This window comes from Plecotus auritus (assembly GCF_963455305.1).
Source record: "Plecotus auritus genome assembly, chromosome: 8".
In the NCBI taxonomy this organism is placed as follows: domain Eukaryota; kingdom Metazoa; phylum Chordata; class Mammalia; order Chiroptera; family Vespertilionidae; genus Plecotus; species Plecotus auritus.
In genome coordinates, this window is record NC_137782.1 from 55,271,498 (window position 1) to 55,293,679 (window position 22,182).

The 22,182-nt window shown below is 45.8% G+C and overlaps 1 long non-coding RNA gene across 3 annotated transcripts in view; it reads right to left on the bottom strand.

The window, feature by feature from the left end:
* The window catches only part of LOC308257144, a 49,676-nt gene extending 29,051 nt beyond the window's left edge, over positions 1-20,625 (bottom strand). Inside the window, exons 1-3 of one of the 3 annotated variants that reach the window (XR_013961524.1) lie at positions 20,161-20,625; positions 17,163-17,249; positions 6,499-7,199 (exon numbers count right to left, since the gene is read on the bottom strand). This is a non-coding gene — a long non-coding RNA (uncharacterized lncRNA). Of the gene's footprint in view, positions 1-6,498; positions 7,200-15,822; positions 16,322-17,162; positions 17,250-20,160 lie in introns of those variants that run through there. The other 2 variants (XR_013961525.1, XR_013961523.1) reach the window with 2 other exon arrangements.
* Positions 20,626-22,182: the final 1,557 nt, after the last annotated feature.

Sequence of the window (22,182 nt, forward strand, 5' to 3'; positions counted from 1 at the left end):
GCATCAATTGATATGACTATGTGATTTTTATCTCTCAATTTGTTTATGTGATGTATCACGTTTATTGATTTGCGGATATTGTACCATCCTTGCATTCCTGGGATAAATCCTACTTGGTCATAGTGTATGATCTTTCTGATGTAGTGCTGGATCCAATTTGCTAGAATTTTGTTGAGGATTTTTGCATCTATGTTCATGAGGGATATTGGCCTGTAATTCTTTTTCATTGTGTTGTCTTTATCTGGTTTTGGTATTAGGGTGATGCTGGCTTCATAGAATGAGCTTGGAAGTGTTCCTTCCTCTTGAATTTTTTGGAATAGTCTGAGGAGGATAGGTTTTAGTTCTTCCTTGAATGTTTGGTAAAACTCCCCTGTGAAGCCATCTGGCCCCGGGCTTTTGTTTGCTGGAAGCTTTTTGATGACTGCTTCAATTTCTTCCATAGTTATTGGCCTATTGAGATGTTTAGATTCTTCCTGATTGAGTTTTGGAAGGTTATATTTTTCTAGGAATATGTCCATTTCCTCCAGGTTGTCCAGTTTGTTGGAATAGAATTGTTCATAGTATTTTTTAACAATCCTTTGTATTTCGGTGGGGTCTGTTGTTATTTCACCTCTTTCATTTCTGATTTTGTTTATTTGGGTCCTCTCTCTTGGCTTCTTGGTGAGCCTGGCTAGAGGTTCATCAATCTTGTTTATCCTTTCAAAGAACCAGCTCTTGGTTTTGTTGATCTTTTGTATTTTTTTTTTGGTCTCAATGTCACTTATCTCCACTCTGATCTTTATTGTTTCCTTCCTTCTGCTTACACTGGGCTTTTCTTGTTGTTCTCTTTCTAACTCTTTGAGTTGTAGGGTTAGGTAATGTATTACCATTGTTTCTTGTTTTTTGCGGTAGGCTTGTAGAGCTATGAACTTCCCTCTCAAGACTGCTTTCGCTGTGTCCCATAGATTTTGGATTGTTGTGTTTTCATTGTCGTTTGTTGCCATGATGTTTTTTATTTCTTCCTTGATCTCTCTGGTAACCCAGTCATTGTTTAATAGCATGCTGTTTAGTCTCCATGTGTTTGATTTTTTTGGATTGTTTTTATTGTAGTTGATTTCCAGTTTTATGCCACTGTGGTCTGAGAAGATGCTTGATATGATTTCTATCTTCTTGAATTTGAAGAGACTTTGCCTATGTCCCAACATATGGTCTATCTTTGAAAATGACTCATGTGCACTTGAGAAGAATGTATATTCTGTGGATTTGGGGTGAAATGTTCTGAAAATGTCAATTAATTCCATCTGGTGTAGTGAGTCATTTAGGATTGATGTTTCTTTGCTGATTTTTTGTTTAGAGGATTTGTCCAATGGTGATAGTGGGGTATTAAAGTCTCCTACTATAATTGTATTGCTGTCAATCTCTCCCTTGATATTTTCCAGGAGTTCTTTTTTTTTTTTTAATGTATTTGGGTGCTCCTGTATTGGGTGCGTATATGTTTACCAGAGTTATTTCTTCTTGTTGGATTGCTCCCTTTAGTATTATGAAGTGGCCTTCCTTATCTCTTGTTATGTCCTTCACTTTGAGATCTTATTTGTCAGATATAAGTATTGCTACCCCAACTTTTTTTTTTCATTTCCATTCGCCTGGAAGACCTTTTTCCATCCCTTCACCCTCAGTCTGTGTGCGTCTTTTTTTCTGAGGTGGGTTTCTTGTAGACAGCAGATATATGGGTCGTGTTTTCTTATCCAATCCATTACCCTATGTCTTTTGATTGGGGCATTTAATCCATTTACATTTAAAGTTATTATTGATAGGTACTTATTTGTCACCATTTTTATTCTTTTTTTTTAATATATTTTATTGATTTTTTACAGAGAGGAAGGGAGAGGGATAGAGAGTTAGAATCATCGATGAGAGAGAAACATCTATCAGCTGCCTCCTGCACACCTCCCACTGGGGATGTGCCTGCAACCAAGGTACGTGCCCTTGACCGAAATCGAACCTGGGACCTTTCAGTCTGCAGGCCGACGCTCTATCCACGGAGCAAAACCGGTTTCAGCACCATTTTTATTCTTTACCCCTGTGTTCCTTCTTTGCTTCCTATTTCTTTTTTCTTTCTTTCTTTCTTTTTTTTTTTTTTTTTTTTTTTTTTTTTTTTTTTTACAGCAGACGTTTTAGCATTTCTTGCATTGCTGGTTTGGTGGTAATAAATTCCCTTAGTCCTTTTTTGTCTGTGAAGCTCCTGATTTCACTTTCAATTTTGATTGATAGCCTTGCTAGGTACAGTATTCTTGGATTCAGACCCTTCCTTTGCATGACTGTGTATATTTCATTCCATTCCCTTCTGGCCTGATGAGTTTCTGTTGAGAAATCAGTCACTAGTCTGATGGGGGTTCCTTTGTAGGTAACTTTCTGTCTCTCTCTGGCCACTTTTAAGATTCTTACTTTGTCGTTGGTGTTTGCCAATTTAATTATAATGTGCCTTGTCATCAGTCTTTGGGGTTCATTTTGCTTGGGAGTCTGTGAGCTTCTTGGATTTGTGTGGGTTTTTTCTTCCCTACATCAGGGAAGTGTTCTGTCATTATTTCTTCAAACGGGTTTTCTATTCCTTGCTCAGTTTCCTCTCTTTCTGGAACCCCTATTATGCAGATGTTGTTTTGTTTCATGTTGTCCCAAAGTTCCCTTAGGCTCTCCTCCTGCTATTTAATTTTTTTTTTCTAGAAGCTGCTCTACTTGGGTATTTTTTCCTACCTTGTCTTCTGGCTCACTGATGCGGTCCTCTGCTTCTTCTAATCTACTCTTGATGCTTTCTATTGAGTTCTTTACAGCAGCAATGTCATTTTTCATTTCTTCTTGGTTCTTCTTCATTTCCTCTTGGTTCTTACTCATATTGTTGAATATGTCTTCCATTCTTTTCAGCCACCTTATGACCATTTCTCTGAATTCTTTCTCTGGCAGGTTGCTTGCCTCCATTTCGTTTACTTCCTTTTCTGATGATGCCTGCTTTTCTTTCATATGCGGGCTGTTTCTTTGTCTCCCCACGGTCTCTCTTCTCCGGGTGTCTGGTTATGTAGTTCTCTCTCTCCTTATCCCAGGCGAAATCTGACCCCTCCGTGGTGGAGTGTAGAGCTCCTCTGAATCCGCATGTTTGTGACAATTGGGGACCGGTGTTCTGGGGTTCGCAGCTGTTCGGTGGGTGCCGTAGTTGCAGATTTTCAGGCTTCCGAAAACATCCACTTTCCCCTTCAAGATGGCACGGTCTCCGCGTCCAAGCTGATGGCTCCTGGAGGGGACCCAGCAGCAGTGGGGGCTGCCCGGTCAGGGGAGCCCCATCCAGCAGTCCCCCACCTTCTCCTGGAGTATAGCTGTCCCTTAACTCACCAACAAACACTCCCCATGCGACCCTCAGCTGCTCTTTCTATCTGCTCTGGGACAAAGCTCAGGACATGTCCGTCTATTCCACTGCCATTTTTTTTTTCTACATTTTACTCTTTAAATTTGTCTGTCTCCTCCACATCAGAATATTCATTCCCTGAAGGCAGCATTTTCTGGTTTATACACTGCTGTATCCCAATACCTAGAAGATGCCTGCACATACAGTGAGTGGCCAGATTATTATGATCTCTGAATGCATAATAATCTGGCCACTCAGTGTATGTATGTATGTGTGTGTGTGTGTGTGTGTGTGTGTGTGTGTGTATAAATTAGAGGTCCAGTGCATGAATTCGTGCATGGGTGGGGTCCAGCCAGCCTGGCCAGGGGGAGGGGACATGGGCAGTTGACTGGCCTGCCTGCTGGTCAAACTCCTGGTTGAGGGGACAATTGAATATTAGCCTTTTATTATATAGGATATACACTGAGTGGCCAGATTATTATGCATTCAGAGATCATAATAATCTGGCCACTCAGTGTAAAAGACCTTGTGATAAGCATTTGTTCACAGAATGACTCTCTCTGACCCACCACTGACAGAGAGGAAAGGCATCCTTACTTCTGTCAATTTGGTATGACTGAAGTCTCCAGTGTCCCTCAATACCTAGGCGTGAGATTATTGGTATTGAGTAGGAAGTCAGCATGTTGAGCAGGAAGGCATCTAGTCTCTGGGTCAAACAAACTGGGGCTCCTGTCTTCATTCTAACACTTGCCAGCTGTGTGAGCTTGGGGAGTGACTTCACCTCTCAGAACCTCAACGTTCTCATCTGATAAATGGGTATATTGATACCTGTCTTGAAAGGTTGTGAAAATGATGTACAAAAAATAACTGACCTAGAATGGATTTCAATAACTATGAATCATTATTATAACTACTAAACTTTTATATATTTTTTTAGCTTGCAGAAGCTATTTACCTATAAATATCTGTATCTCATTCAAAATAGAAGAGTGAGTTTCATAAATCATTTTACTATTCACTAGGGAAAGTAGCTATAAATGAACTATATTTTCTCCTATTGTTGACATAAAGAAAAGAAAATCGTGTCATACCATGGATTTACAGAATACATTTTTTTTTCTTTCAGAATTCAGGTTCCAAAGGTCATTTCACACTGTTTTATGGGTCCCTTGCTAAATAGCTTCTCTATTACCACCACTCTCCCACCCCCACTCTCTTAAGGGGGCTGGACTATCAAAGTTTTAGTAATCTTGCCACACATCTCTTAAAAACTCTCTTTCAAGCATCAAGGAGCCCTCCCTGCTGAAAACGAACCCCAAATTGCTGACAAGCCTGTCTTCATTTTGGTTTTAGCTAAGTGTAGCTTTGATCAATCGCCCTCCCAGCTTCCAGTTTCTCTTTCACCTCCCATCGGGGTGGATTTTGAGGTGACGGATCAGCAGAGAGAAGAAAGAAAGGCAGCCGCCATGGAGAGAATCTCAAGACTGGAGGGTCAGAGCAGGCAGAAGACCATCCTTGGGCACCAAGCAAACTCACCCGGAAGCGCGGGAGGTGTTGCATTGAATAAGGAGGAAGGAGAGGCAGGCGGGGCATGGCTGAAGCAGGGTCTTTGCTGGGTGGCCAGAGATCTGGGCTTGCTTTTGTGGCTTCAGAATGTGTGGGAGGCTTAGCCCTGGAGAAAGCCTGAGCAGCTAGAACCCGGGAGTGCAGTGCTTGTCTGGAAAGGAGGCAGGGTAGAGGAGTAGAGAGCAGGGCGCCTTAGCACGGAAGACATCTCTGGGCCAGCAAGCAGGGGAGGGCACCGGGAGACCACAAAGACACCAAGGCCGAGGGCTCAGAAGCCAGTCCTGGGAAGCCTGGAGTGGCCCACAATGGAAAGCAGAAGCGAGAGCAAGGCAGACACCTTGCTAGGTCCTTCCCTTCCAGCATCTGGAAGCTTCCCTCTCCAGGCAGCTTCCCCAGGGCTCTGGGGGGCAGGGCCCACCCTGCACACAGGCCATCCCATCCTGAGGGGCAGCAGGAATGGCAGCACCAGCTGAGGTGGGGCCATCCCGCCGTCTCTGGCAGCAGTGGGAGTCGCTGCTTGTTTGCCCTGGATCATTGAGGCTTTGGTACCACTGGGACTTCCAGGCAGTCGTCTGCTTTGTCATCATTTATGTCTGTACATACACATCTGGAAGGTCGATATGGTCTTTACTATTGTTTTCACGTCTGTGTCACAGGAAACCAATAAATCAAACTAACCCCTCACCGCCCGGCCCGAGGGTTTAAATGAGATGTGGTCCTGTACCCATAAATCATCTTTCCCCTCTTCCTCCCAGTGACAGGCTGGAGACAAGGGAGGAAAACCACTCCCGCCCCTTTAAAAGGCAAAGAAGGCATTTTCTCTGAAGTATTGGACTAATCCCCTCAGTTTTTACTTTTCATAGTGTATTTTTCCAGAAACTTCTTTTCTTGGCTCTCTCCTTCTTATCTTTCAGGTCTCTACTCAAGTCACCGAGACCCTCCCGAACCTACCCACCCATTCGCTCCTGACCTTGGCTGAAGGTCTTGCTGAAGGTCAGGGAGCTGAGAGAATGCTGTGCGGGGTCCTGCCCCTTCCCCAGGCTCCATGCTCATCAGCAGCCTGACCCTCCTCTTCCCTCCTCCCTGGATGGGAAAACTATGCCCTGCTTCACCTTTGATTCTGAAAAGCCCTTTTGGGGAGAAAGAATAAGACACTGTATTTTGTTTTGTGCTCTTTTCTCCTTTCTTACTACACCATTCTGCCTCCCCACTACCAGAAGAGTCCATTTGAAGACAAGAGAAAATGCATGCTCTATCCATCCTCCCTACCCAGTATCCACTCCCCTTCTTCTTTAGAAACAGCCAACTTCGTTCACGAAGGGATTTTTAAAGCTCTTGGGTGATTCCAATGTGCAGCTCAGGCTGGGAGTGGGGAGGTGCCTAGTTAAAAGGCTGCATTTCCCAGACTCCCTTGCAGCCCAGGGTAGACCTAAGTGACAGTGCTGACCAATGAGATAGAAGCTGACTCTCCAGGTGGAGCTTACAGGTGTGCTCTTTAAGGGGATGGCGTGAGAGATCAACTACCCTAAATTGCTGACAACCCAGTCCTTGGTTTTTTTATCACCCAATTTCTTTTTTATTAAAGAAGAGAAAAATAAAATTTTATTTTGTCTCAAACACTTGTAACTTGATATATCATTTTATGTAAGTTGTTCCTTAAAAACAAAGCTCTCAAAGGCATTCATAATCGAGCATCTTGCAGTACCTTCGTTTACAGCATGGTGCTCAGTTTTGGCTGCACATGAGAGTGACCTACTGTGCTTTTAAACATGTCAATGCCCAGGTCCCCCTCTGAGATTCTACGTAATTGGCCTGGGGCACGGGCTAGGTGAAGGGGTTTTTAAAGCTCTCAGATGATGCTAATGTGCAGCTGAGGCTCTGAGTCACTGGTTGATCGATTCTCTCAGCGGCTCTCTCATCAAACACTAATGAGCACCACAGTGGACCAGGCCTGCAGCCCCGTGGTTCATCAGCAGCACCTGGAGGGCTTGTTAAAGCACAGGGTGTCCCCACCCCCAGTCGCAGCTTTAATGAGTCTGGAGTGGGCAGAGGATTTGCACGTCTAACAAGCTCCCAGCTGGTGATGCTAAGGGGCGTGTTTTCTTTCGCCTCCAGCCTCTTCCTCTTGTGCCCTTTCTTTCACGAAGAAGCACATTTCCAGCCATTCTGCCACAACCCGGCCGGGGCTCTTCCCAAAGAGTTTCTCTGGTCCCCAGCGTGACTTGCCTTGCTGGAGGCTCAGCCCAGCTCTTTTCACCGCCTGCAAGAAAAAAGCCCCTTTGAGGCTGTCACTGGGGAGCCCAAGAGGAGATGGTGGTGTGTTTACAAGTCTCAGAATGTGACGGAGGAGAGGAACCTTCCAGAGAGGCCCAGAGAGCATCCCAGGGATACCACCTGAATACTAGGAACTCAAGTCCCTATGGAAACATACTGGAGAGCAGAGGGCACCCCTGGGAGGGCCTGTAATCTCACTAGAGAGCTTGGCATGTGTTTAGGCAATTGGACTGTTGCTTAACATCAGAGCTCCTCAGCCTTCTGAGGGTTGGGTATCCTCTTGAGTAGTGGATGACAGTTCTGGACCCTCCCCCTAGAAAAATGCATCTACGTATGAAATGTCATTGTTGGTTTCAAGGGGTTGAAGAATTGCCCCGATTCCCCCCTGGGCCTGGGAGTAATGCACCCATCCTTAGGACAAGAGAAGTGGCAGCATTTCAGGCTGACATCTGGCACAAGCTATCCACAACACTTTTTTCTTGCAGGCGGTCAGATGAGTAAAGACAAGGTGTTTGGCAGGAAAAGGGGCCAGCGGATGACAGAGACTGTCGGCTACGTAATTGTCAGATATTGGATAAAATGAAATATTGATTAGCAGTAATAGGGCCCAGTGAGTAGAGACTTACCCCCAGAGACATACATACAATTCTTGACTTTAGCAACCATTTATTTACCCAATAAGTATTTATCGCAAATCCACCATGTGGTCAGGACTGTTTTGTGAGCTGGGGACATAGCAAGGTCTCTCTTCTCGCATATCTGGTCTTGTAGTGTGGACACAGAAAATAAACAAATGAATAAGTGATGTCAGGAGGCGAAGAGTACTACAATGAAGGGAAGGCTTCAGTCAAAAGACAACTTCAAAGAAACAAGAATGAGGGGAAGGAGCAAGGTTTGTATATACCCGGGGAGAAGGGTCCGGATAGGTGGAACAGTAAGTGCAAAGGTCCTGAGGCAGGTTGCACTTGGCATGTTGAGGAAGAGGAAGGGAGTGGGTGTGGTGTGGAGTGAGCAAGGGGAAGAACAGGAAAAATATGAGGTTTGTCCGAGGGGAATCCTTGAATTTTATGCTCATTGGGTGACATGCTCTAATTTAAGTTTTAAACATAAATCAGCTTCCAGTGGAGAAAATAAATAGGCTTGCTCAACACTCTCATGATAGTAATGATCAGTTATATTCTTTTGCCTTATCAGATTAATTATCTACTCTCCCTTGGTCTTAATCAGGGGTCAGCAAACTTTTTCTATAAATATGCCAGGCAGTACATAGTTTGGGTTTTGCGGGCCATATGGCCCCTGTCATAAGCACTCTGCCATTGGAGCGTGAAAGCAGCCACAGACAACAATGTAAAGCAATGAGCCTGGCTGCGTTCCAGGTGGCCAACCTTCCCAATTCACCCGGACTGAGGGGGGCTTCCAGGACCTAAGACTTTCCGTGCAAACCTGGGATAGGCGGGGCAAATGGGGCCCGTTGGTAAATTCCAATTAAACTTTATGTGTGGACACTGAGATTTGAATTTCATAGGTATTTCCCAAGTTGTGAAATAGTATTTATCTTTTGATTTTTTTTTTCAATAACTGGAAAATAGAAAAACCTTGCTCAGTTAATTAAAAACCAGCCTCGATTTGGCCCACAGGCTATAGGTTGTCACCTCCTGGTCTTACTGACCCATCAGTAAAGTGCACGACCATGAACTAGCAGTGCCATTAGGCCTGCCCTCCTTGCTGTTCCTCCTCCATTCTGCTCCCCGGGATGCCAGCCCTGCCCGCCTCTCTAGCCTCATCGCCGGCTAGTGCATGATGTTCCTGCCACACCTGTTGGCTTCGAGTTCTTTGGCTGTTCCAAACCCCATCCCACTTGAAGATTTTACACAGCTGGCCCCTGGGAATTCTTCCCCTACTGCTCCATTCAGAGAATAAACAGCTCCTGCTCTGAGAAGTTTATATACTCTATTATTCCTGCATCGGACCTTCTTATATACAGATGCCCTCTTTGTTTACCCTCCCCACAGGTTGACCAGCAGCCTGTGGCGCAGCCTGGACTGACAGCTCTGCTCCAATGGGAACACACAGCTTAATGGAGACCATCAGTTCTCTGGCTTAGGGATCCAAGCTGGAGATGCAGGGAGGGAGGAAGTCCCTCGGTAGCCGCGTGAAGAAACTGAAAGACACCCAAAGGAGGCAGGCAAGCAGCGGCCACTAAGACAGGGGCCACGAGACCCCAGACTTGGCAGAAGATTGGAGAAAGCAGTAGTTATACGTGAGCAGAAATTGTGGGTAAGGGTGGTGACAGGACAGCCGAGAGAGCAGAAAGGGAGTAAATGATAGAGGCTTGGTTTATTTCTCCAGCCCTGGGGGTGACCAGTTGCCCCGGTCTGTGGAGCACTCACGAATCCTGGCTACCTACCACTTTCCACGAGGCCTTACCTTACGACGGTTTGGGAACTCTCATGTGATTCCCGCCCCTTTACTGCATGCGGCCCCTTCTAAAACACTGTCCCCAGCTCAGTGTTTTGCACAGAGTAGACGCTTAATAAAGACGGCTACAAAAATGATTACTCAAGATCATCTAAGAAAAAAAATGCTTTTTGCCATCAAAATTTCCTAACACACCGCCTACCTTTGGACCCCCTAGGGCCCTTCCCTTGCTTTATTCAATTAATGTATCACTCTAATTGCTGAGCAAAGGATCTGAGATGACCTGAGCCCATGCAGAGACACAGGGGAGACCAGAGCAGTCTCGGGCATCGTTGTTATGCTCAGTGAGAGGGGTTGTACATACAGCAGCCGCACATCCAAATAGTAGGAGATAATCTCTGACCTCTTCGTATCCAGCTGCAACTGGACGCCACGCAGAAAAGCAAGACAGGATGCGCTGCGTGGAAGACAGGCAACTTCAAAAATGAGATGGGCTGGAATGAGCTCTTCATTGGGCTAAAGGTGCCAGAAAGGTGAAAAGGAAAGGACTTGCTCTCGAGGTAGAACAAGATTAGTTCTTGTCTGGTGTATTGACTGGGTCACCTGACACTCAATAGAACGACCTCTCTCACTCCTCCCCCTCTGCCCCTCAAGCCTTTGAAAATTTACGTTGTCAAAAAAGCCGATTCTGCTTCCGGGGATGTTCTCAATGGAATCAGTTTGGAACACCGAGGCAGCAAAGGTGAAATCTTTGGAACCACTGAGGTTATGACATGCAGGGACATAGCCTACCACTTGGGGGCAGTATGATACATAGAGAGTGAGGGCTGGGGTTACCAGGATGTTCATTTCAGCCTAAATTGGAAATCACAGTCCTGGCTTTTCCCTTTTTTTTTTTTTTTTTTAAAGCAGTCTCAGTTGAATGAGAGTTTAAAGGCATGTTACCCAGCTCCTTTGAGAAATTAAAATTCTTTACACTACAAACACACAGGCAACTGCCCTAGTCACCTGCCCAAAGGGCAATGTGCTTCTTTTATTGACAAGGCGATGTTTTCTGTGGATGTGTGGCTGCACGTTTGAGAGGAAAATCCCCACCAAGTAAATTCCAGGCTCAGTTCAGTTGCTCTCCAGAGGAAATTGCTGGGAGATGCTTCGGGAACTTGAGGCGAACTTGAGCTCTGTCAAGGTGGACACGTCTATGCTTCACTTGCCGAGGTCACGGATTTCTCTTTTAATTGGTGGCTGCCTGAAGCACCAGAGTGCTTCCTCCCTGGAGTGCTTGTCCCTTCTTCTTTCATGCCTTTCTCCCACACCACAGATGGCATTTCCTTCCTTTCAGCCCGCCGTCCCCCGTACCCGCTTAAAAAAATCTGTGACTAAATGCTGCTCTGACTCATTTGCCTGTGTCCTCACTAGACTGGCAGCCCTATATTCTGGAAAGGGCTTTTTTATAAAAAATTCTCAGTGACTAGCACAATGCCTAACACATAGTAGGAACACATGTTTGGATGTTGGTTGAGTGAGTGAATGAATTATTCATCTTTGCATCCTATGCACAGTGTTCAAACATTCTAGGTACACAATAGACTTGCATCACATAACTCTTATTTCAGAGCGTGTAGGTGACCCAGCTTTCTAAGTTAGGCCCCTGGAAGTCACTTACAGTGTCTTACCTTTGTATGTGTTTGAAACCCTTCCTTTTCTTTTAGAAAACTTAGAAGGGAATTTGGATATTAAGGAGTAGAAAGTGGATGCCCCATTCCTTCAACTCCCCACAGGCCCTAGGGCTCCTGCAGTGGGTTTGTCTCCAACAGCCTCCCTGAGCCGGTCCCCGGGCAGGGGGAGCTGAGGGGCAGTGAGACATGCAACTGGTGGCCTTGGCGTAGCGTTTCCGTGATTGGGGAGGAGGCCGCAGTGGAGGAGCCGAGCTCATGACCTGGCATGGGGAGCAGTAACCAGCCTGCATCATGAAAGACAGCCAGCTCACGCCTTACCCAGCTCCTGTGAGACATAAAAATTCCTCCCACACAACTGAACGTGTTCTAATCCATTCTGTGACCCCTACCAAGTCTCCCTCCACAGATCCTGTCTGCTTTCTGATGCGGGAACTGGCGAGGTAAGAGCAGAAAGATCATCACTTCCTGCACTGACACCCAGTACGACCCACGGTCCTTTGCCTGTAACCTCTTGGCAATGGAATCATCCAAATAAACAAGAGCAATTATTTCCCAAGAGCAACAAAGCAGACGGTAAATCTGACTCAGTGCTTCTTCATCTGGGAAGAAATCAAGGACATAATTCAAGTCCCTGGGCACCTGTCAGGGCTCTGTGATGGCATCTAGTCCCTGGAAGTCTTAATGTCTTTGTGTGACTTAATGTCTTAGGGCAGTGGTCGGCAAACAGTGGTTTGCCGCTCTGTTGACTAATGAGTTTGCCAACCACTGGGATAGGGGCTTAATCACAAGGAACAACAACAGCCTGTAATTATTGGAATCGAGAGTCTAGGTTAGTGGTCGGCAAACTCATTAGTCAACAGAGCGGCAAACCGCGGCTCGCAAGCCGCATGTGGCTCGCGAGCTGCAGTTTGCCGACCACTGTCTTAGGATAACTAACTCCCAGATTGAGAGCAGCTCAGAGAGGGGACCAGGCCTCCCTCCTCTTTGTGTCCCAGATCCCAGGACAATAGGAGGCACATAGTAACCATGCAACACATGCCTGTCCTGTGAGGTCCAGCTGGGCCACAGACTAACCAAATTGCCTTGGGCACATTCCTCAACCTTTCTGGGCTTTGGCTTTCCCATCAGAACAAAGAGTAAACTGGTGGAAAGCAAAGGTTTAATTAAGAAGAGTTCAGAAAAAAGTATAGATGAGCCATCTACCTATGACAGCTGCTGTGCTATTTCACAGCCCCAGGGGGCTGGCTGGTGCATTGGACAGGCCTCAAGTGGCAATTGTCACGTTTGGGGCACCCATTGTCCTAGGATGAAAGGACGGTAGGGCCTCACTGGCGTGATTCTCAGAGCGAAGTAAGGCCATCTCCGTGGGAAGAAACCCTCATTGTGTGGCTGCCTGGTTCTCTGCTGCCTCCCACCTCCAGTATGACTGTAACTGCACTTCCAAGTGGACATTTTCATCTTGCAAACTACCTTGGGAGTCAGTGAGTGTCCCCGGGCGCGCTTTATGGGAGAGGACCGGCAATAGTCATCGAGGGGATGGTGGAAACGATGAAGCTGGGATGGGGAAGGAGCAGTACGATTGTATTAGCCATGGCTTTCAAGTGGAGGGCGGAAGTGTTGCCTTCCACGTGCGTCTCTTAGCATTCTACACAAACAACGAGGCCCCATCTTGGATGCAGAACTGACGCAGGCAGGAATCATAATAAGCTGCGAGGAGAGCCAACCCAGTAGAAATGACACAGAATGCCCTTCCTTTGTTCCCTGTTTAACTCCACCGGAGCCAAACCTCATGGAAAGCGGAGGCGTGTGTGAGGCCAGCTTTGCATGGTCACTGAGTGTGGGGACTTTTGGGACCTGAAGGCTCTGGGTCAGCCATTGTCACATCGGTTGGCTGGTCCCTAACTTGGCTGAGCCATGTCTTGGTCACCCCCTTACTAACTCCTAAACTACCACTGAAATGTCCTTCCCTTCTCCTCCCCTTCTCTTCATGATTACGGCTCACAGCACTTGGCCTTCTCTGCATCGTGAACACTCATAAGGAAAGCTTGTCATGTGACGCATCTCGCTCTCATTCTACAGGCTTCCCCGCAGGATTCCTTGGCAGAGCAGCCAGGGGTGGGGGGTGTTGAGGGGCTGAGGATATTGATCCAATCCTGGTGTGATTAACCCAGCTTCCACATGGCCCCAGCTGTGGAACAGGAGGTTGTGTGGAATAATCAGGCCAAGGAAGGTGACACGTAGAGGACACTAGATTCAGGAGACCCACGTTGAGCTGTAGTTGCATGACCAGACGATTCCATAAACATTCTCAGTCTCAGGTCACTACTTGGGGCAAGAGCCCCAAACCTGTCACCTTTGCCATGTGTTGTGTGGATCAAATGAAATAGTGTGGTTGGGAGTGATGGGAATGACATCAGAGCCCTCTCCCAATGCTTGTTCAACTAGTGCTTTCTCAAATTAAACACAAAAATTAATGATTTCAGGGGCGTCCAGTTCTCCTGTTGGCATTGGCTGAGGTGGGAGGGGATGCGGGGCAGTCAGGAGTGGACCTCCTCCTCTTTGATGGGAGCTTCTCTGACCTTGACAGTGAGTGCGTCGTAGATATGTGCACTGCACTCCAGTGGTGCTTTCCAGCACGGGACTTGGGATAATTTTACTAAATTTTGCTCATTTGCTAATAAACATGATCAGTCAGAATGGTCCCCAACCGAATGTGAGCCAGTGAGCGCCATGTCCGGAAATTATGTCAGACACATATAATTCATCCCTGATGCCTAGGTCAGTGCCAGACACATGGGAGCCACTCAGGGCATATTTATTTGGTAAATGAAGGGCTGATGAGTGACTGAATGGTTTCTGGTGGTTGCTCCAATCCTTTCAGTCTGATTAAACATATCCTGGTTCATTTCGCCAAGTTATGAGAGAAGCTTTTGCTGCACAAAAACAGAACCTACTCCTTCTTTCAATGCCCCTCAGAGAAAGAAGGTGCTTCACAGGAGACCACCCAGCTGGTCCAATCATCCCAGAAGCTGCTTGGGTTTAAAGTGTTCAGATTTGCCAAGGAAACTCACACACAGCTCATATATAATTTCCTGATGGTAACTGATTGAAACATAAGGAAGACGAACCTAGCATACAAATTCAGTCATCAGCCTGGTAACTGATTAAAATCAGTAGAAATCAAACATGTTCTAGAATTTCTGAAAGGTCAGTTATTAGAAAACTTATGTTTTTTAATGATGAAAAGTAAAAGACCCACATACCTTAATATTGTACCGATAAACCTGTGGTTTGTATAACCCAGCTCTCACCCGGTTTTAGTTTTCTGTGTCTAACACTTGCTTAACTATTCATTTCAACTCAATAAGCGTGGCTTGCACGATTAACATGTGCCTAGCCTCAGGTTGGGTGCATTGGGGAGCACTGTGATCCTTTTATTGGCTCAGGAAAACAAGAACATTCATCATCAACTTAAGTATTTAACAGCATGCGAGAGGCACGGTTCAGATGACATATTGGTTATGAGCATAAAGGGACCGGAATTTATTCAGTAACCACACATAACTGGCAACACTGCTCTAAGCGGAACCTTCTTGCTCATTCCAAACAGATGCCAAGGCATTTATGGAGCGGAAGGATTGCCTAACAGTAGCTATTTAGTGTGATAATGGCGTTTGATAGTTTGGACACAAACACCATTGTCACACTCCACAGCTCTGCTAAGGAACGTCTGTGACTGTGATGGTGTTAACTTCACCCGCACATCCGTCCACCCTGGCCACCAATCACCAGGCACCTTGAGCGGAGAAAAGAGGGATCAAGGATGGGGAGCATCTCGAACACTGGGAAGAAATGAAGACTCAACGGATGTCAGGCTTATGTGTTCAAGCTGATGAAGGGATCCACATCCTTATGTTCTATCACCACCCCACAGAGCCTCCCGCCAACAGGAAGGAAGACTTCCTATGGAAATGGGTGAGAAATCTGTGTGCATCCGTTTTCTGAAAGGGCTAAGAGAGAAAGAATCCCTAGAGGGCATCGATTTTAGGAAATAAATACTTAGTGGGTCGCCACATTATAATCCATAATCATTTGACTGGGTCCTCCCCAACTCTCACCTTACCATGTATCTCAACCCGTCATCAGTAAATGTGGTACATTCTGCAGTCTAAGAAGATTAACATTATTTTGCCTGGGGATATGGCTTTTAAAGGGACTGTAATCTACTCTCAGTAGTGTCTATTGGATGCAGAGACATCCTGATTTTAAATCTTATTCACCAGAGTCGTTTTCCACCATCATAGTGGGTGGGAGGTGAGGGAAGGGAAGGGAAGAAGGAAAATGGAGAGAGAGAGGGGAACTATTCAATTTTTCATGAAAAATACTCATTTTCTTGCAAACAAGAGCCTCCTATGAATAAATCCCTCCGGTTTACTGGGTTTCCTGTTAAAAATGGTTTCTAACTGATATATGCACTCCTGCCCACAACGAAGAATGAGAGGAAATAACGCATTTCACCTAATATTTTATTTTCTCCCGAATGCTGGAAAAGGAGGGAGAAGGGGGCCAGTTTATTTTTGTCCCAGGAGAACCAAGTGTTAACATTTGATCAGAACCTTGCTTGGGCCAAAAACTGGCCCATTCTTTTTTAAATTTATCTTTATTGTTGGAAATATTACAGATGTCCCCCTTAATTCCCCATTGGCCCCTCCACTCCGTCACCCTCACCCCGGGCCTTCACTGCACTATTGTCTGTGTCCATGGGTTATGCATATATGCAGGCCCATTCTTTTTTTTTTTTTAAATTTCAGAGAGGAAGGGAGAGGGAGACGAGAGAGATAGAAACAGCAATGATAAGAGAGAAGCATTGATCGGCTCCCTTCTGCATGCCCCTTACTGGAGACTGAGCCTGCAACCCTGACATGTGCCCTTCAGAATCAAACTCAGGACCCTTCAGTCCGCAGGCTGACGCTCTATCCACTGAGCCAAACCAGCTAGGGCTGCAGGTTCATTCCTAACAATGGAAAGTGAACCCCGTGAGTTTTTCAGTAAAAATGGTTATTCACACACAGATCATAGTCACCCTTTTCAACCCAGACTGTGCACTTATAGCACACTACGAAAGTCACTCAGCTCCAGGACTGGAGGATTGGAGCCTTTATTATTTATTTATTTATTTATTTATTTATTTATTTATTTATTTATTTATTTATTTATTGCTTTTCTGTTTTATGGCGATATCATTGATATAAAACATTATATTTGTTTCAGATGTACCACCCAGCCTTTTTTCTTTCCTTTTTGACAGTGTTGATTTGCTTATCTTCCTATTAAGTGGCTGACTTCCTTTGGTTTCTGTCTGTGCCCTGACTTGCCATTATGGGGTACAGCCATTGGCAGGGCAGCGGGACAGTGCCACCTGGCCCACCGTTAGACCTTCTCTCTTCAGGTGGAATGCTTCACCTGGGCACTTTTGTCACGACTGACACCAAATAGAACTCTAGAGTTCCAGCTGGCCCCCAACGCCACCAACAACCCTTAGATGGCCCCTGGGGTGCGGTCATGGTGGACATACTTGTGTGGTTAACTGTCTCTGGTTCTTCCCTTCCTGACTGCTCCTTCTAACAAGTTAGCCAAGTTCATCTGCTTTGTCTTTGCCAGAGGGCCCTAGAACAGAAACCCCTACTTCCTGGCCACTCAAGGGACATTGCTGACCATGACCACAGGCTTCAGAAATCTCCTTGTTCATTTGGGAATAATCCATGGGAGGTGGAGGATTTGCTAGTTTACATGGTCCTGGTAGGACACGCTTGGAGAGCCCTGTAAGGGGAAGGGCTTGGGCCCATTTCACTTACAGTGTCCTATAGCAGCAGCCGCGCCCCTCCACTTCCCCCGTGAGCTCTGTGTGCTTCTGGCTTTCAATAATCTGCAAAAGACAGAAACTGGGAGGAAGAGAAACAGGGAAGAAGAAAAGAGAGGAAGTTAATGTGTTACAGGTAGACCGTACCAATTCCTCCCCAAATAAACATCTATTTCTTTGGTCTAAGAAAAATATCTTAAGGAAAACGTCCTTGAATTTGGAGAAAAAAATTTTTCCTACAAATTTGTAGAAAGATTTATCTATAAGGTTGTCCACAGAGGCACTGTTTATAATAGTAAAAATTGCTAACAACCTACATGTCCAATGATAGAAAGTTAATGCATTTATGATATACCCTAGTCATTTAAATTGATGTTGTAGGAAAAAAAAAGTTGTTGACTTGGAAAGAGATTTAAGATATGCCATTGAATGAAGAGGTAGTTTACAAAATCATATACACAGCATGAGTCCTTTTTCGTGAAAAATGCATACATACCAGGGGCCAAAACATCAAATAATAACCATGGTTATATCTGAGTGGTAGAAATAGGGTTTCCTTTACCCCCTCCTTTTGTTTCTCTGCATTTATTTCTACAAGTCATGTAGTACTTTTGTACTGAGAAATATAATTAGAATTTAAACAAGTTGTAAGCAGTGTGTGTGTGTGTGTGTGTGTGTTCCTAATAAAAATTCCTTCTTGCACAGGCTCTTCTGAAATTGGGAGGATAGAGCTTACCTATGTCTGTGCTGCTTGTCAACAAGCTTGACAAGTTAGTGCTGTGCTGAGAGATGGGCCTCAGGCTAATTTCCTAGCAAATTACTAGTGAAATACTTTATTATGCAGTACACTAATTTTATGGTATGATTGAATCGATCAATAAACACATTTATTGCATGTCTGTTTATGTTCTCAGCCTTGTGCACAACTTTCAAACATAGCTCTAATGGCCATCATCTTTTATTACTTCTTAGATTGTTTCTGCAGGCTAAACTCAGCCAACCTGCAATGCAGTTGAAACAAGCAAGCAGAATGTTTTTGCTTTTTCCAAATGCCATCCAATAATATGTCACCAACAAGAAAATGAGAAGTGGTTAATGCCAGGATCTACTTGGATATATATATATATATATATCTACTTGGATGTATATTTAATTCTCATAGTTATTTCTCATTCTGCAGATATAAAAAAAATCATTTGTTCCAGTATTTTCAAATGTAACAACTTAAATAGTACCAGTTCATAAAAACTAGAAAGTTCATAAGGTGGTTGAGACATAATTATACCTGTTATTTCCAATAAAAAAAAATGAGGAATGCTTAAGGCAAAGATGTTGGATATTAATCAAGGTGATGGGTCCAAATGCCAGCACAATTTTCTACAGGTTAGCTACAGGCCTCAAGGGATCCTGCTAGGGTTTCTCCTCTGATCTCAGCCACATTACGCTCTCCCCATCTCTCCTTGTGCCTTGTTTCTTGGGATTTCCTGAGAGAGGTCAGTGCTAGGCATTCCTGAATTTCTGTGCAGTGTTCCAGTCTAACCTTCCCTCACCTTCCCAACCTGGACTGCATTTCTAGACATTTCTAGTTGCTGTGCTCAATTCAGAATGCAGTTTTCCCATTGAGCCCGTGGGTATGAGAAATAGGCAAGACCGAGCTTGCCCCTCGTTGTATGTCATGGGCTTTTTTTTTTTTTTTTTCATTAATGGGGAGAGGAGGGTTCCTCACGGAGGAAGCCTTTAAAAGCCTAGCCCTCTAGCAAATACTTCCATCTTTAACTATTTTGTGTGCATCACAGCTTTGTGCAAGATGCCTTTGGTTCACAAGTACCAGGAATGTCACAAACTCCTTATTCTTTCTTAAGTCAGATCTGGGCACGAGCAGCTTGCCTTTGCCTGCATAGTTGGTTTCCCAGGGGCTGAGGGCCAACCCCCGAGGACTGAGAAAAGAGTGCGTTGGGGACCATGAAGTGTGACCTTGCAGAAAACCTGATCTGTCAGCATGAAAACATAAATAAAGTTTTCTTAAAAAGCAAAAGCTAAATGGAGATGCCTTTTCTTAATTCCAAACCCACATTCACTATCATTTCAAATAGATGTGTGAAATGCGTCCATTTGATTATTTTAGGCTGTTAGAGTTTAGATGAAGACAAAGAAAGTGCCTATCATAAGCCTGAGTCCTGTCACTTGGAAAGTTCATGGCAATTTAAAAAAAGAAATATCCTTGTCAGTAGGGAGCAAAGCGGCATTTCTTTTCTCACTGACATTGTCTGGAAGGGAAGATCCGGATGCTCCTGACCATGCTTATCACCACCCAGGGGCGAGGAGGGGGTCACTGGGCAACTTCTCAGCTGAGTCGGCGTCTCAACAGACTCCTTGTAAGAGAACTGCTGAGGCTGGGGGGCTCGTAGGCACCAGCTCCATTTCTCTGCAGGTGCCCAGCTACTTCCAGTGCTGTGGATGGACCAGCACGAGGCGGACACGTGAACAGCTCTGACGCTGGCATTTCAGAAGTTGCAGAACAAAACAGTGAGCTTTGCCATGTGCTTGCTCAGAAGCTTGGGCAGAGGAGGGATTCCTGGTCAGTTAGACCTCCTAATTCCAGTCAGACTTCTGGTGGGCCCTTCAAGGCCTTCATGCTATTGTTAAATCAGACCGCCATAGAGCAGGGTACGGCTTCATGACCGCCACTCCAAGGGCAGAAATAAAAGCCCACGCCACCTCTGGGCCCTTGGCTCCTCCCTAGCCTTCTCCTTTCCCTCTGCAGGGCGAGAAGAACATCTAGAAGAACCTCGAGGCTTTCTGAAGAAGCAATAAACATGGCAGACACATTCAAGAATGCGTGTTTACTGCCGCACCTTGCTCAGGTGTCGTGTGGGGTCTTTTTAAACACCTAGGTCACAGCTCACCCCCACTTTTGAAAATCGGTGAGCCTCCAAAAGAACAGCCTAATTCACACGGGGGGTTGGAGGGTTCATGGGAAGCGTGGACCTTACCTTTCAGTTGCTCGAGTCCTCAGCCCAGGGCCCCTTCTCTGGCCTGCGGGGGGGTGCCTTCCAGGCTCCCTGTTCTGCGTGGGGCGGCCGTGGGCACGAGCCCCGGGCTTCTGTGGGTTTTAGGCCTTGTCCCTCTCCCTTTATGGGATCCAGGCTTTTAAAGTAAACAGTTCTTTCCCTTTCTGATAAGTCACATTAAATTATCGATTCAGAAGGGGGGAGGGCACGACCTTAGCCCATGAAGTCACCTTTGGTCAAGCACACTAAGCAAGACCGGAAAGCCCAGCGTCCCCACTGCGCGGTGTGGGGGCGGTGCGGGGGAGATGGAGCTACAGGCCCACAGGCAGTTGCACCCGCAGGCTCCCAGGCTTAGCCGTGTTTAACTCTTTCCTTCCAGGAAGACTGCAGACGGTGACCTTGTCACCTCCTCAGAATTCTAGACCCAGAAAAGTGCCCTGGTCCTGTGAGATCATCGGACTCAAAAACCTTTGGCTCATCCCACTTAGAGCTCTTGACCAATATTTGGAAGCCAATCTCATTCTCCTCTTGCACTCATCACTTCTGACGTCGTTGCAATCCACTTATTTGTTCTCGCCAACAATTATTAAGCTCCTCCTTATCTGCTAAGCTCTGGTGAGGCGGTGTGAGCAAGCTTGGTAGGAAAGATGGATGCGGACAAAAGCTGTAACAAACAACCCTTGGAGGCTGCCCTGGCCCTAAATGTAGTCTGTTAGCTGCCATTGTTTTTAATGTCTCTGGTCATTTATTTTCCTCCTCGGGCCACTCTGTCATTTTGCTTTCTGAAGCTTTGAAAGGAAGCTACCTGTTATATTACAACCTAAAGGGGGGTGGGGGTAGGGGGGCTGGTTACCCTGGGCAAAGCTCACGATGGTCTGAGGAGGTGGGCAGGCGTCACCAGCAGGTCTTGTTTCTCGTTTTGCCCTACGCTGGCTCTTAGTTATATTTCTTTTCAGTTGAAAGCAAAGTATGCTGGCTTTTTCTGTTTCCTTCCTAAGAACTGCCAGCTGGTCTTAAGAAATGAGCCCACTAGGTTGCTGCTGCTATTTGGTTCCCTCAGTGCCTGTGGGAGACCCCTTTTCGGGTCGCCTCTGACCTCCCAAGGTCATTCTGCCAACTCACTTCTAGAAAAGAGCAGGAGATGCGTGGCCAGCGTGACTCAGAGGTTGAGCATCGACTTATGAACCAGAAGGTCACAGTTTGATTCCCGGTCAGGGCACATGTCCGGGTTGCAGGCTCGAGCCCCAATGTGGGGGGCCTGCAGGAGGCAGCCGGTCAATGATTCTCTCTCATTATTGGTGTTTCTATGTCTCTCTCCCACTCCTTGCCTCTCTGAAATCAATTAAAAAAAAAGAAAGAAAAGAAAAGAGCAGGGGTTCTCTGAGAGTTGAGGGATCAGCTATGGCCCCCCAAAGATGGAACATTCACATGGCAACAGCCCAGATGTTCATGGTCAAATGGGACAAACATACGGAGGGCCCTGTAGAAACCACCATGTCCTGCCCGCTTCAGCTTTGTTCAAAGAATATGGTGTCAATGTGATTTTTTTAAAGTTCATGTTACTGGCACTGCCTGGAGTAACTTCCTGTGTACTTCTTAAGTTGCTTCTTGGTGACTTCAGAATTACTTTTGGTTTTTCTCCTTTAAAGTGAAGTAGATTCCTGAGATACCCCTCCCTCCCCCCCGCCCCCCACCACCATGTAGCTAGTTTTTCCAAGGGCAGGACAAGCACTTCCCTCCAATCTGCCCGCCCCCCTCACCCCGCCCCAGGCCCCGCCACTTGGACATCCAGGTCACTTTCATCACCTCTCAGTCTGTGACAGTTGATACATTTTTGAAGAGACAGTTTTCCCTTCTTTTGGAAAACCACAATGAAGACAAATATTCAACTTTCAGATGATTTCCTTTAAATTCCCAGCCATGGTACTTGCCAGGATTCTGGATTTCAGAGAAGGCTCAATCTTGTCTTATTTATAACCCTTAACAAACTTTCTCCTGCCAACC